At 35.7% G+C, this 14,476-nt stretch overlaps 1 protein-coding gene across 2 annotated transcripts in view; it reads right to left on the reverse strand.

Annotated features, from left to right (window-relative positions):
• Window positions 1–14,476, reverse strand: part of PPARGC1A (PPARG coactivator 1 alpha) — a 739,235-nt gene that overhangs the window by 652,482 nt on the left and 72,277 nt on the right. The window lies entirely within an intron of this gene.

Consider the following 14,476-nt stretch of genomic DNA (forward strand, 5'->3'; position numbering starts at 1 on the left):
CGTATATTTTGAAAATAAAAAGCTATAATTTTTAAAAAAAGAAAAGAAAAGTTAAAGCCATGGGAGTCACTAAAAAAGGTACAGAATGGGGGCAGCAGGACAAGTTGCTGCCCCATCTCCTCTCCCTGATGATCTCCTAGCACTACAACCCCACTCCTACCAGGGCTCACTCCCTATAAGTAGACTGGAATCTGGGATGGGCCCAACCAACCAATCCATGGACAGTAAACTAGAGAAACTATTTATTATCTCACTGGGATTGGGAGCTTAAGGAATTTCTACCTTCTCAGAATCAAGGAATCTCTTCAAATGAATTGCAACCATCCTTGAGGCAGCTTGTTTCTCAAGAAGACCTGAGATACAAGCTCTTCCTGGAGTTCCCAAGTGAATACCCATGTTATGAACCATTGTGAAGTTTGTCACACTTTTTCATCAATCCAACATGGACATTCAAGGCAAAATATGTTTGGACATCCTCAAGGACAAGTGGCCGAGCCTGCATGATGTGAGCACCATTATTATCAATCCACACCCTGCTGATAGAACCCAATATTGGCAGAACATGCTGCTGGACTCTGAGCAAATCCTAAAGCCTCTGAAAAGTACCTGCTGGAAACTTCCCAGTCTCTCTTCCCTATAGCTCATGTGTGTGTGTGTGTGTGTGTGTGTGTGTGTGTCCCTTTTTTTCCTCCCTCACCTATCTTTTCCCTTTTCTCTCTTCTCTATAGTATTCTGTAGTTTTCTTTTTCTTCTTAAACTAAATTAATGGATAAATTTTATTTGGAAGTTCTGTGCTCTCCATTGGTCTGGCCTGCAAGAATCCACATAATAGAAAGCATCTGAGAAGATGTTAGTGGAGAAACAATATTTACATTGATGCCATAATATCTGCAAAAGACAAAAGTTGGCTACTATGAATGAGTCTCTCTCATGGTTAAATTATTCATATGGCCCGAGAGACTTGAATAAGGCAGCATGACCATATCATGTATCTTGACTATTCAATTCAACAAACCTTTATGAAGTGACAAAATGAGATCCATGAGTTAACATATGTAAAAAAGTGCTCTCCAAACTTGAAAGTTTGTATAAATGCTTGCCATCCTTGTTCCATTACACCATGAGTTTCTAAGAACAAAGATTTTTTTTTGCTTGTCTTTATATTCTGAGTGCTTAAGAGAGTTTCTGGAACATAGTAGGCACTTAATAAATATTTACTGGCAGACTGATAACTATTTAGGGAACACACTGTATTGGGTAAGCAGCAAGCTCTACGGTTTAGACAGGGACGCTGCACTTGCCCTCACAGGGCTGATATTAAATCAGAAACACTAATCCCTGTACTACAGAGTGGGTTTCAGGGAAATCAGCAGAAGCAAAACCTTAGAATCACAGGCACAAAGCTCAGGTAGACATATGCCATGTCAGAGGGACAGTAAGTGAACCTGAATCTACATTGGAAGGGCAGAAATATCACAGATCAGCAAAGTCCTATGTTTCTATAGACCCACTTATGATTTCTTCCTTTTTATTACAGAGTAAGGAGGGATGAATTTTCTTTCCACATCTTACCAAAATGACTGAGAAATTTCTAATTCACTTTCAAATCCCAGAAATATAAATGCTTTACAGAATATTAAGACATGAGACCTGAATAGTCTTAAGTAGAAGGATCAAGTTTGAGTTGGAAAATATAGGAAAGAGAATTAATTTAACTCCTTTTGCATAACAGTGAGCTCTCTGAAATTGGCGATTGAACCTACAAAAGAGGACATTTTGAAATGATATACAATTTTTAGGTTTTAGAATCCTGAAATATGGCTATTGTGTGGGCAATTTATAATTAATTGGTAAAGTGAAATTGTGGATAAGCAATATAGATTCTTCACAACTATGATAACCAGTTTGGAAATCAAAAGACTAATGTTCTTAACTTTCTCTTCATGCCCCCCCCCTTTAATTTTCAATGCCACCAATCATGTACTCTTTTCTAGTCATAGTGGATATCCTCTTACTACAATTCATATGGCAGTGAAATCCAATAATTACGCTTCCCCTTTGTCAGACAGAACTTTGCCATTTTAAGGCAAGCCACTTAAAATTATTAAATATTATATTAAATATTGTAAAAGATTACATTTATGGCACAACATTTGCAGCATCCTGAATTTTCTAAGAATGGGGAAAGAAGTTATAATCTGCCAGGCTCCTTATAGAGTTGATATACAGTTGATAAATAATGTTTTAATTAGTTTCTTCATTATAAATGGAAAGTTTTATAGTAAGAAGCTAAAATGTATGCAAAATAAAACTTTGGCCAAGAGAGTCCCTTAGAAGAAGCTTCATTCTTCCCTTTGCAAAAGCAGAAGATTCAAGAGTAATAACTGGGCATGGGGGCAGGGAGCAGCCAGCCTTGGCTTCTGAGAGATGAATTTACAGGATTTACTTTCAGTCCTTCAGCAGCATAGAAGCAATGGAGCTTAGCACAAGGGTTAACAAGAATAATTAGTTAAAACAGGAAGTTATCAGATAACAGACTGGTATGAGCTCATAAGCTTCCTTTCACTCATCTCCACTCCCAGCCTTGCTTCCTACTTCCTTGCCCCAGGCTGGGCAACATCTTTACTCAAATGTTCCAAGGCCTCCATTGTATTTGATTACGTATAAAATTTCCTACGTACAGCTCTGAAAAGATTGAACTATAAAATCTCCTGGAAATGGAAACAGACAGAGGCAGAAACAACTTTGTACCTCAACTGGATTCTTCCTTCCTTTAAGACTACAGTCGGAAGCAAAGTACACTTTGGAGAGAAAAGAAAGACTGGGCAGGTTTAGCATCTTTTCTCCAGATGTTTGAGATAGTGGTGGTGGTAGATTTAGGTGTCAGCACCTCCCTTAGGTATAGGCTAGATAGGTATAGACCAATCACAATTGGTCAAATAGAGAGGGGGAACCATTTTCTCTTTCATGGATGTTGACTCAATTGTTGACTTCACACAGATAATGGAATGAAGGTGGTGTGATGGAGATTGTTGAACCTGTAGTAAGGAAATCCTGAGTTCAAATCCTACCTCAGAAATATATTAGCTGTGTAACTTTGGGCAAGACACTTAATGTCTCTCAGCCTCCGTTTTCCCATTTGTAAAATGATATAAAAATAGAGTTGTGAACATCAAATGAGATCGCACTTTGCCAACTTTAAAGTATTACATAAATCCTAGACACTCTAAGCTATTATTAAAGAGAGAGAATTCTGAGTAGTGAAAAGAATGCTGGGTAACAGGATAGAGGAACAGGTTCACTTTCCCCTCTGCCTCTTATCGACTTGGCTGGCTGACATAAGTTTTGTGATTTTACTTCTCTAGACTTCTGTATGCTGATCTGAAAAGGAGAGGATTCAACTGGTCTAGATCAAGGACTCTTAACCTAGAGTCCAAGAACTTGAATTTTTAAAAAGATTTTTTGATCATCGTAGTTCAATATAATTGGTTTCCTCTGGAATCCTTTGTATTTTACTCTGTTCACTTAAAAACTTTGTCATGAGATAGGGTCTATAAGTTTTACCAAACAGCCAAATGGATCCATGACAAAAAAAAATAATAAGAAGAACCCCTGGGATAGAGGAGTTTTAGGTTTCATAGGATTTCTACAGTCCTTTTCTCTTCATCTTTACCTCTCAGATTCTTCATTTCTTTGACCATAAAGCAGGAATAATATTTATGATATACATGTAGATATATCTACATGACATATTTAGGTTTCATAGGATTTCTACAGTCCTTTTCTCTTCATCTTTACCTCTCAGATTCTCCATTTCTTTGACCATAAAGCAGGAATAATATTTATGATATATATGTAGATATATCTACATGACATATTTATTACATACACACATACTTGGATATGGCCAATGTGGGAACTTGTTTTGCTTAACTATGTAGGTCAGTCCCCAATGGTGGGAGTGGGGATTGGAACTATGGGAGACAAAAATCATTTTTAAAACCTGCTCTACCTGATAGGTTTGTTATTTAAAGGAAACAAAATAATGCATGGAAAAAGCATTTTGTGAAATGTAAATTGTTAAGTAAATGAGAATATTATTGCCACTAATACTAAGGAAAAGAGTATTAATAATATGGGTAATTGAGAGAAATAACTGTAAAACACACTTATTGAAATGAGATACCAGTAGAATGGCATTTTTTATGACCTGGGACAGGTGAAAGCTTTTACCAGGGGTGAGAAGGTTCTAAAATGTGTCCTATCTACCCACCTATCCTATAGGTCAAAATGATCATTGACTACTTGCACTAAAAATGTTATTTTAAAAAGTTAAAATTTTTAATGTCATACAGAGGGCTTTGTTATTAAACAAACTTGCTGACTGAGCAGAAGAACATCCCCAGCTGGCTGGGGATAGATTCCCTATTTTATCTCGAGCATTATGTGTCTCTGGTCCAGAGTACCATGATTATGGAGAACTACTGGCACGGAAAATTGAACCTCCTCCTTTTCTGCAGGTTTCCAGCTCATCTGTAGCTTTGAAGGAGGCATGACATGAGGGAAGGATTGGGGACCTAGGTTTGGATCCTGGCTCTATTGTTTACTACTTGAGGGACTATGAATTAAAAAAGCAAGAGCAGTTTCAGTTTCCCCATCTGTAAAAATGAAGAAAGTTTGCTTGATGAACTCTAAGAGCCCTGACTACTCTAATTTACGATCCTATAAGTGCTAGGAGACAAGGAAAGAGAAAGGTTTTGAGGTTTGCCCAAGGTCACATAGCCAATATGTGTCAAAAAGAAAAAGTTAAACCCAGGAGTTCTTGACTTTCTATCCTGGCCCTCTATCCACTAAACTACACAGTCTCTCTCTAGCATATTAGAAGACACAAAAGATCCATGGTGTTTGTGTAGATGGACAATGAATGGACTGGAATAAATGTGAAAGAAATATTCTCTTGATGATCAGACTCATGGAGACCAACATTAAAATTCTTCACTGGCCTCTACTCTAGTGCGTCAGGTTGACAAGGATTTAAAAAACAAAGAACCAACCAGACAGTCCTAGAGTTAAGACAGTGTCTCAGATTCCTCAAGAGCATACTCCTGTGCCAGGACAACCAAGCTCTTAGCCCAATCAATATGTTTTCTCTTAAGATTGGATTGAAGTTGGACCACAAGCTGATCCAGTGCCAACAGCAGAAGAGAAATATGTGCTCTACTTCCCCATTTGGGGCAGCTGAGAAAGAAAAACAAAAGCACCTTCTCCTGTTCCCATCCACTGGGGTCCCTGTTGGTTCTGTAATTTACAATAATATGGATACAAATAAATAAAACAAAAAGCTTTTCAAAAGACTCATAAAATTGATAAGCCTCTATCTGTTATTATTAAAAAAAGAAGAGGGCAGAAAATCAAATCAATAAAATAGCAAATGAGCTGGGTGAAATCATAAAAAAATCATAAGAAATAACAAGAATCATCAGACTATATCGTATGCCATTAATAAAACCAAAAACATAAAAGAAATAGAATATCTTTGAAAATCAAAAAATGCCAAAAGTAATTTTATAATCAATATCTTCAGCCTTTTTGACAGTCTCTGTGGCATAGGGCCAGTATTGGTATGGGAAAATTTGAATTCAACTGCTTATTGGCTCTATGATCATGGATAAAGCACTTAATTTCTCAGCATCCCCATGTAGCTCTCAAAGACTCAAGTTACGCCCATTGTTGATCTATAGCAATACAGCAAATTCTTGACATAGATGAAATTATAATTCCTGACCAAAACAAAAACCAACTTTTTTTGTCTCTGCAATACTGCTAGTAACATTTGAGGATTTTAATACCCGAGATATAAATGTTATGATAACAAACATAGATTCACTAAGATCGATGCAGAAATCATACAGAAGCTAAAATCAGTTGTCAGATTATGAGATATGGCACACCCCTCCGATTGGCTAAGATAACAGGAAAAGATAATGATAAATGTTGGAGGGGACATGGGAAAGCTGAGGTGCCAATACATTACTGGTGGAGTTGTAAACTGATCTGACCAATCTGGAAAGTAATTTGGAACTATGCCCAAAGGGCTATCAAACTCTGCATACTCTTTGATCCCACAGTGTCTCTGCTGGATAGCCCAAAAAGATCATATAAGAGAGAAAGGACCCGCATGTGCAAAAATGTTGGTAGCAGGCCTGTATGTAGTAGCAAGGATCTGGAAGTTGAATGGATGCCTATTAATTGGAGAATGACTGAATAATTTATGGTATATGAATGTTTTGGAATATTATTGTTCTATAAGAAATGATCAGCAGGATGATTTCAGAGAGACTTGGAGAGACTTCCATGAACTGATACTGTGTGAAGAGAGAACCAAGTGAAGTAGAACCAAGAGAACATTGTACATAAAAACAACACGATTATGTGCAGATCAACTGTGATGGACTTGAGTCTTTTCAACAATGAGATGTTTCAAGACAATTCCTACAGACTTGTGATGGAGAGAGTCATTTGCATCCAGAGAGGGAACTAAAGGGACTGAATGTGGATCACAGCATAGTATTTTCACCTTTTTGTTGTTGTTTGCTTGCTTGTTTTTTTTTTCTTTCCCATTTTTTTCCCCTTTTGATCTGATTTTTCTTGTGCAGTATAATAAATGTGGAAATATATTTTTAAAAAATAAATAAGTGAAATCAGTTGTCAAGTTGGTTTTTTCGATCTAAAACTATAAGAAATTTCATCCAAAAATGCCATAGGCTTTCAAGAAAAACCCCAGATGTGTGCAAATGGATGGTCTAAATTGTTAATATGATGACCATGAACCTTCCTACTGATAAAATGGAAATACTGATTATTGACACATCTGGAAAGAAAACTTTGTAAGCAAAAATCCTCTTTGTCTAATGACCTACTTAGGATTATTTTTTTTTCCCTAAAATCATTTCTAATCTTTTGTGTTGGGCTCACTGTTTGACTTACCTGGAAGAATAAAGGCATCATTCTATACTATTACACTGTTCCCTCTTACCGGGTTCTACCTAAATAGAATGGTTTGTCTTATGACAAAAGAAAATCCTTAGGAAAATTTTTTTCTCATTCAGAAGTCCTATCAGGTTGGATGTAGTTGGGTTGCCCAGAAACAACCAAAGAATGACCGCTAGTGTTAGCCAAAATTGCAATTAGAATCAAGATGCCAGCAGGATCTTACTATTAAGTATTAATTATGATTTTTTTCATGTCATAAAATCCTTTGCAAATGGCTACTCTCTATTTAGTGCAGTCATAAAGACAATAAATACTAGCAAAGAGGGAGGACTAGGAGAGGGAAGATGAGCTTTAAAATGATAAAACCCTGAGTTCCAGTTCTGCCTTTGAATCCATCATGGACAAGTCGGAAATTCCCTCAACTCTAAACAACTTTCTAGAACTCCATGTTATAGAGGAGTTGGCAATTTGCATTGAGGAAGGGAAGGTCCACGCTGAGAATCCCTTATGTTGATTAACTTAGATCCCCCTTTCAAATGATACAATAAACCCAATTCCAGCAGCAGATTTGTAAAATTCTTATCAGATTTCTAGAAATAGAATGTTCTACATATTTTAACATTGCCACATTTTTTCTTCTTTTTGCAATGCTTTTAAAAGGAGGACATTTCAAAAGGGAAAGGGCTTGGTCATTAATGGGTCCAACCTCTCCTTTTCTAATTTTTTTTAAATTTATTTTATTGTGAACCTAAGAAATAAAACACACATTTCTTTAACATAGTAGAATAGATTTTAAAAAAAGATGATTGCACATGAAACTGCAAATCCCTTATGTACAATTTGCTATTTCTTTTAAATATATGTGTATGAATATATATGTATACATATTTATTCAAGTTGTCATGTAATTTTCTTTTTTCCCTTTTTTACCCTTTATCCCCCATCCTAGAGATAATTATCACTAGATACAAACACACATATATATCTATATGTAAAATCATTTACTACATACTTTTATGTATTTGTTTTTTTTTCCTCTGGATACAGGTAGTGACTTCTTTCACAGATCCTTTTAGTTCATTTGGGTATTTATAATGGTCAAAATTATTTAGTCACTCAAAGATGTTCTTACCACAAGTGCTACATATAGTGTTCTTTTGATTCTGTTCACTTTGTTGTCTCCTTTTATAAACGAGGATATTTAGGTTCAGTAATAATATGAATACAAATAAATAAAAAGATTTTTCCAGTTTCATACAACTAATTAGTAGCAAAGGTAGAAACAAAATTCAAGGCTTGACTCAGTTTACTGGTCCTTCCAAGTACAACATGTTGACTTTCTTGTTAAATAAAAAATAGATGTTCTAATTTTTCCATCATGAATCTCAATGAAATATTATGTTTTATTCTCTTAGGGTACAAGTACCTCTCAAGATAAAATCAAATGAGGTACCTTAAATAGCAAGCACAAGTTTTCTTTGTATCACATAAATAAAATGTGTGCATTTCCAGAGAAAAAATGAAGGATAAAGGAGTGGGTAGTTGATTGGGAAGTTCTATCTACTGGTCCACTATCATGGGAATTTGCTCTACAGCAAGAGAGCCCAATCCTGATGTCAGTGGGAAATGGTCACCAAAGAATCATCAACTGTCTTCTAGTTTCGTAATAAAAATGACTTGTTTTCTGATCATCAGAACCGGTTTAAATTCTATTATAAAGTTCTACCTCCTTGAAGTTTTCTCAACTATTTAACATCACTTGGAAAGAGTAGGAGAGATTTCTTTTTTTAAAAAAATTGGGTGTCTTTTCCTCATAATGTCAGAAAAGAGAATTCACCTTTGGCTATAGTCACATTTGCAAAGGTCAATGTTCTAGAAATATTATGAATGGCTAAAAGCAGGAGGCCATTATGGAAATATTTGTTCATTTCCTTGGCTCTCCATAATTATCTATTCTGAACAGATCTGTTATAGCCTCAGTGTGAGTGACACTTTTCAAACACATTCTGCTTTTCATTTACTCATCAAATACCTTTCCATGCCTGGCTTGGGCCCAGAAGAATGTGGTGATTTTCTCAGGCAAAGTATGAGAGGACACTTTCTTTGCTTTCTTAACAAAGAAATCCCTAAAAGCTGGCTAAAATGTAAATGCTATATTTTTAGCTCTCTGATAGTAACATTTGATGGATAAGTCTAAAACAAAATGGCCAAATTGCCTAACCTTTTAGCAATAAAATCACATGCAATAAAAATGCTTCAGGGTACCAGTTACAGAACTGCCCTGGACCAGAATTATTAGGCTCTATAATTCCACGCTGCAAACACAAGTTTGTAGATTTTTTTCATGTGAAAAAAAAATCAGGGAATTAAATGGAAAGACCTGTGGTAATGAAATATTAAATGCAATTTCAAGTACATAAAAGGTCAGAAAACAAAAAGGGAAGGCCTTTAGAACAACTTTCGTTTCATCATATGGCACATTTACAGTGCCAGGCCTGAGCAAACAAGATGGCCATCTAGAGTCCGGACACAAAAAAGAGGGAGTCTAAAATGGAGGCACCAGGAATTAGAATTGCAAATGGCATCGTTTCATTAGCATTTCAATTTGTGCAGGAAAATCATATTGCTTTTGCAACTTATCAAATATTGCTAAAATAAGTAAATACAAAAACAAACTAAAAATGACTTCATTCAGCTGTCACAGGTCACTTGTAAACTGGCCTAATTCTAACCTATTTGTTATGTTGCCTGGTACAGAAGATGTGGGGTATCACACAATAGATATGCTAGACAAAAGGTTGCACATCAAGCGCCATTCCTGGCATTTGACCTTGGCTTGAGTGCTGGGACCAAGGGGCGGTGTCATTTGCACTCACATTCAGTCAACGGGATCCAATCTGAATTGGCAAGTTGGTGACTTTATTTTTCTTGAAGGACAGTAAGAAAGATTTAGTCTATGATTATGTGCATGTTTTCTGAAAAATAACTCATAAAATTCTGTATAAGGAACTTTACAGCTGTTCAAAGAGAGAAACCTTCACTACGTATGGAGAACAACAGGAATGGAGATTTCCTGGTAAAGGTTTGGCTGGGCCTACTGAAATTTGGTCGTGGCACTATGTAGAGATACTATCTTTGACAACTAAGTAACTAGATGACCCTGAACTTGGAGCCAAGAAGAGCTAAGTTGAAATCCAGTTATGTGGCAAGTTTGAATCTGTCTATCTCAACTTCTTTGTCTGTAAAATGGGGAGATAGGTGTCTATTCTTTGTTCTGAAAGAGGAACATGATATCAGGGAAGTGATTTCATGATATACAAGTAGATTGGATTTAAGTGAGGAAGGACTGTGCAAAGTCACCTACCTCTCTTTCTCTTCCAGAGCCATCTGAGTCCAATGGCCAGATATAGATCAGAATGACTGGAGATGGCCCTGGATGCAGTGGGAGAACTTGGTCATTTTAAACTAAGGTCTTTAACAGGTCTCATTTTGACTGACACAACACCCATTCAGTGATAAAGGCTAGATAGAAATTGAAACAAACAATACTCCCTTTCACCTAGGCCAAAAAAAAAAATCTAAATAAGTAAATATGGGAGGGGAAGATTCTCAGGGTTTTTGGCCAAAACAGAAATGGTTACTATTTCATTCCCTCTAAATCGATCAGGACCTAAACAAGGATCAATTGGGGCTTGGCCTGGGACCTAAAGTTGGCCAATCAATGAGAGTCAGAGTGATTTGGGTTTGAGCATGATCCTTAAGAAAGAAATCTAGCCAGTAAACTCAGCAATCCAAAAGAAAAAAAAAGTTTTTAAGAGCATCTATAGGTAAGGGTTGGGAGAATCAAATGAGATAATCTTTGTAAAGTGCTTTTCAAACTTTAAAGAACGATATAAATGCTAGAACTCATCATTGTTATTGTTATTATATTATTATTAATTGGAGATGGGAAATAACAATTACTGTTCCTAGTTAATCCTCTTAGATAGCTAGTTGTGCTCCCCAGCCTATTATCTGTCTATCTGTGTAATTTTAATGTAATTTGCACATGTGAACATTTTGCTTAATTCCAATATATGTCATTTTATTTGCAGCTGCTACAAAAAAAATTATGAATTTTGCCACTGCTGCAATTTTAAAATCAAAAATAAGCAATGTGATATAATTTCTGTGACTATAATGCTCTACATAATGAACAAGGATTTATATTTACAAATACACTAGATTAGACTCTTTTTAACTTATCCTTTCTGGTGTCTATCTTGTCTAACAACTTCAATAATCATGGTCAAAAGGAAAAACATCATTCCTATTCACTGCCTTTGACTCTCATAATAATTCCACGATCGTAAGCTACTCTGAAAAAAAATTCCATGAGTCATCTCTAGATGGATCCTGGATTATTATTCTAAGGAGGGTGGTTATTAATGGTCGGTCACATGAAAGAGTTGCTGTTACTTTGAGAATCTCAAATTCAGATAGTGGGTTGCAGTGTTTTATGTGTAACATTTTTATAAAATGATTTTGTCCTTATATAATGGCATTCATCTTCAAAGCACTTTACAAATATGAGCTACTTATATAAAAGGCTACATGGCTGCAAAGCCAGAAACAAGACTTGCCCCATTTTTCACAGGGAGCTCTGACCATATACCTTAGTTGGTTTATTTTGAATAGCTCTTGTTATTCATTATGAAGAGTTGTCAAGTGCTTGGTACATAGTAGGCTCTATATAATGCTAGCTATATAATGCTGTTGGAGCTGCTGTTTTGGAACCAGATCTGAGTTCATCAAGGTGAGGAATTCCTAGAATGAGAAATCTCTCCAATGAGGGATGTCTAAATCTTAAGAGAACTGCCTAGAAGTACTGAGAACTTTGAGTGACTTGTCCAAGATAATAGAATTAGCATGTATCAGGGATAGGATTTGAACTCAGGTTTTCTTGACAACCATGGCTAGCCCACTGCTAGCCATGCTGCTGCTTTTAGTTATCAATAGGTAATAAAATCACAATATGCAATTTTATACCAAAGAGTAAGATGCTGTACTAGGAAATTGACATTTTTCCTAAAGCTTCTTTTAAATGAAATTATTTTTTAAAAAACTTATTTTTCATCTGGAAAAAAAAGGGTTTTTGTTCAATTTTAAGATTTAGGTTAATATTAATAAAATTAGCAACCCAACATCCTAGAATCCATTAGTTGCCAAGGGACCCATTATCTTTTTTTCCTATGTTCTCTAGAGTTTTTTTTTTATTTTTTAATAGTATTTTGTTTTTCCAAATATATGCAAAAATAGTTTTCAACATTCACCTTTGCAAATATCTTGTAGGATCCAATGCCTTAATATTAGCTTGAAATAAGAGAAAAAGGAAAGGATAGAGGGGTTGAAAAAACAAGGGAAGTGAAGAAAGGCACTAGGAAAAAACTTTAACCACTAACTATGCCTAAAATAATATGGTTTAAAACAATGGTTCTTAAACTTCTTGATCTTAGGACCCCTTTAAATTCTTAAAAATTATTAAGGACTCTCATCCAAAAATCTTAGTTAATGAGGTTATATCCATACATATTTTTCATATTAAGATTAAAACATCTTAGTCTTATTATGAAAATAGTTTTGATTTCATAGGATTCCCTGAAAGAGACTTGGTAATCTCCAGGGATCTCTGGATGATTCTTTGAATACTGCTGGCATGGAGTCTACCCAAAATTGAGAAATGTCATCTAAAAATTCTCAACAGAGAATGAAATAGGGAAAATCATTCTGGTGCTAGCCTAGTACATGATGCTGGACTCACTAATCACTAATCACTAATCTGGCATTGTTCTCTCCACATTAAGTCTTAACAAGCAAAAAGACTAAAGATATGGCATGTATTTTGAGCAGAGCCAATAACAAACTAAAATTTATTCTTGGTTTTTTCTCTCTCATCATATCTAAAACCAAAGTATCTTTATATGTAATTAATAAATCATAAAACATTGATCATATAGAGTAAAAGCAGCACTGTTCTAGGCAATAGAAGATCTAGCTTCCAATCTTTCCCACACTCTGGCTTTTTGTCTAGTTTGTCACTATCTTACATAAAGATAAGGTAAAGGACCTTGAAAATCCACTGGCTCTGCCATTTCAGGATCTTTGGGTCTTTAAGGCCTTTTCCAACTTTGCAATTATTATAGGGAAATACAATTGATTCATCAATCTACCTACCCTTTTATCCTTCCTTCCTTCTCCCTTCTGTTTGAATTGGTCTTAACGAGAATCTCCTCATTGACACTCTATGAAAGTTTAATGAATTTGCATAGAGAATAGAAAAAGGCAGGAATATTGCCTTCAAATAAAGTCATATTCAGAATCCCCAAGAAACAGGATCCCAAAGAGCAGCAAATAATTAAGACAAAGGGGAAGTTTGCATGCCGCAAAAAGCCGCATGTTAGCCGCAAAAGCAACCAGAGAGAATGAAAAAGTACTGAAGGTCTTACTTCAAATAAATACAGGTTGGAAAAGGACTTTGACAGTAACTTTCAAAGAATATGCCCGATCTGTGCTTCTACCAACACAAAACAAGAGCCAAGGAATCAGAGACTGAAGGTTGGTTGCCCTCTTAAAAGAGAAAATGAAAGGGCAGGAAGAAAGGCTTTCTTCTTTCCAGGCACGAATCAGGCATCCCTTGATGGAAGGGAAGGAGTATTTCCAGGAAGAAACAAAGAAAAATGATCTGAAAAAGGAAAAAGGGGCTCCCCAATGGATCAGGAATTTAGAAAGTAAAAGAATGTGACCCAAAGAAAGAAGAGGAGAAAGAGCAGAAAATACCTGGAGTTAAGTCACTGGCATGAGCAGCAAGATGGATCATCTTAGCAAGAAACAGTTCCTTGTAACCCAAAGAATGACAATAGAAGAGAAATTATCCAGAAATGGTAAGAGAAAGAATACAGACAGAAAATAGTTAGTGACTGAAAGGTGCTATTTGTTGACCTGATATAAATAATATAAGCTTCCCAATATAGGTCAAAACTGAAAATCACTGTCCGATGCTGCCAGTTCAATAAAAGATAAACAATAGCAACCCCAGAAACCTATGAAAATCTGAGTAAGAAAGTGGACACCTTAAAGGACCTGAGCACTGTTTTTACCCTGCTGCACATGGAAGGGAGGGAATTCAAAACAAAAAGATGGTTATAGAAAGTGAATACTTAACTTAATCGCTGTTGTATAAGAACTGGATTTGGATCTATGTGTCAAACATAAGATAGGTTCTTGGCCAAAGATAGAGTGCACCTAATAATGATGAATAAAAATATATTTACCTGGCAAAAGAGTTTCAAAATGAAAATAGATTCTTTGGAGAAAAAAAGCTATACAAATAGAACTGTAGTGTCAGATATCATTAAGAGCAGCAGGTTCAGGATCAAAAGAGTAGCATCAAGGAAAAACCAATAATCCACAAGAGAGGATTTTGTATTTATTTTTATTTATTCTC

The sequence above is a fragment of the Sarcophilus harrisii genome, chromosome 6 (assembly GCF_902635505.1).
Source record: "Sarcophilus harrisii chromosome 6, mSarHar1.11, whole genome shotgun sequence".
Classification (NCBI taxonomy): Eukaryota; Metazoa; Chordata; class Mammalia; order Dasyuromorphia; family Dasyuridae; genus Sarcophilus; species Sarcophilus harrisii.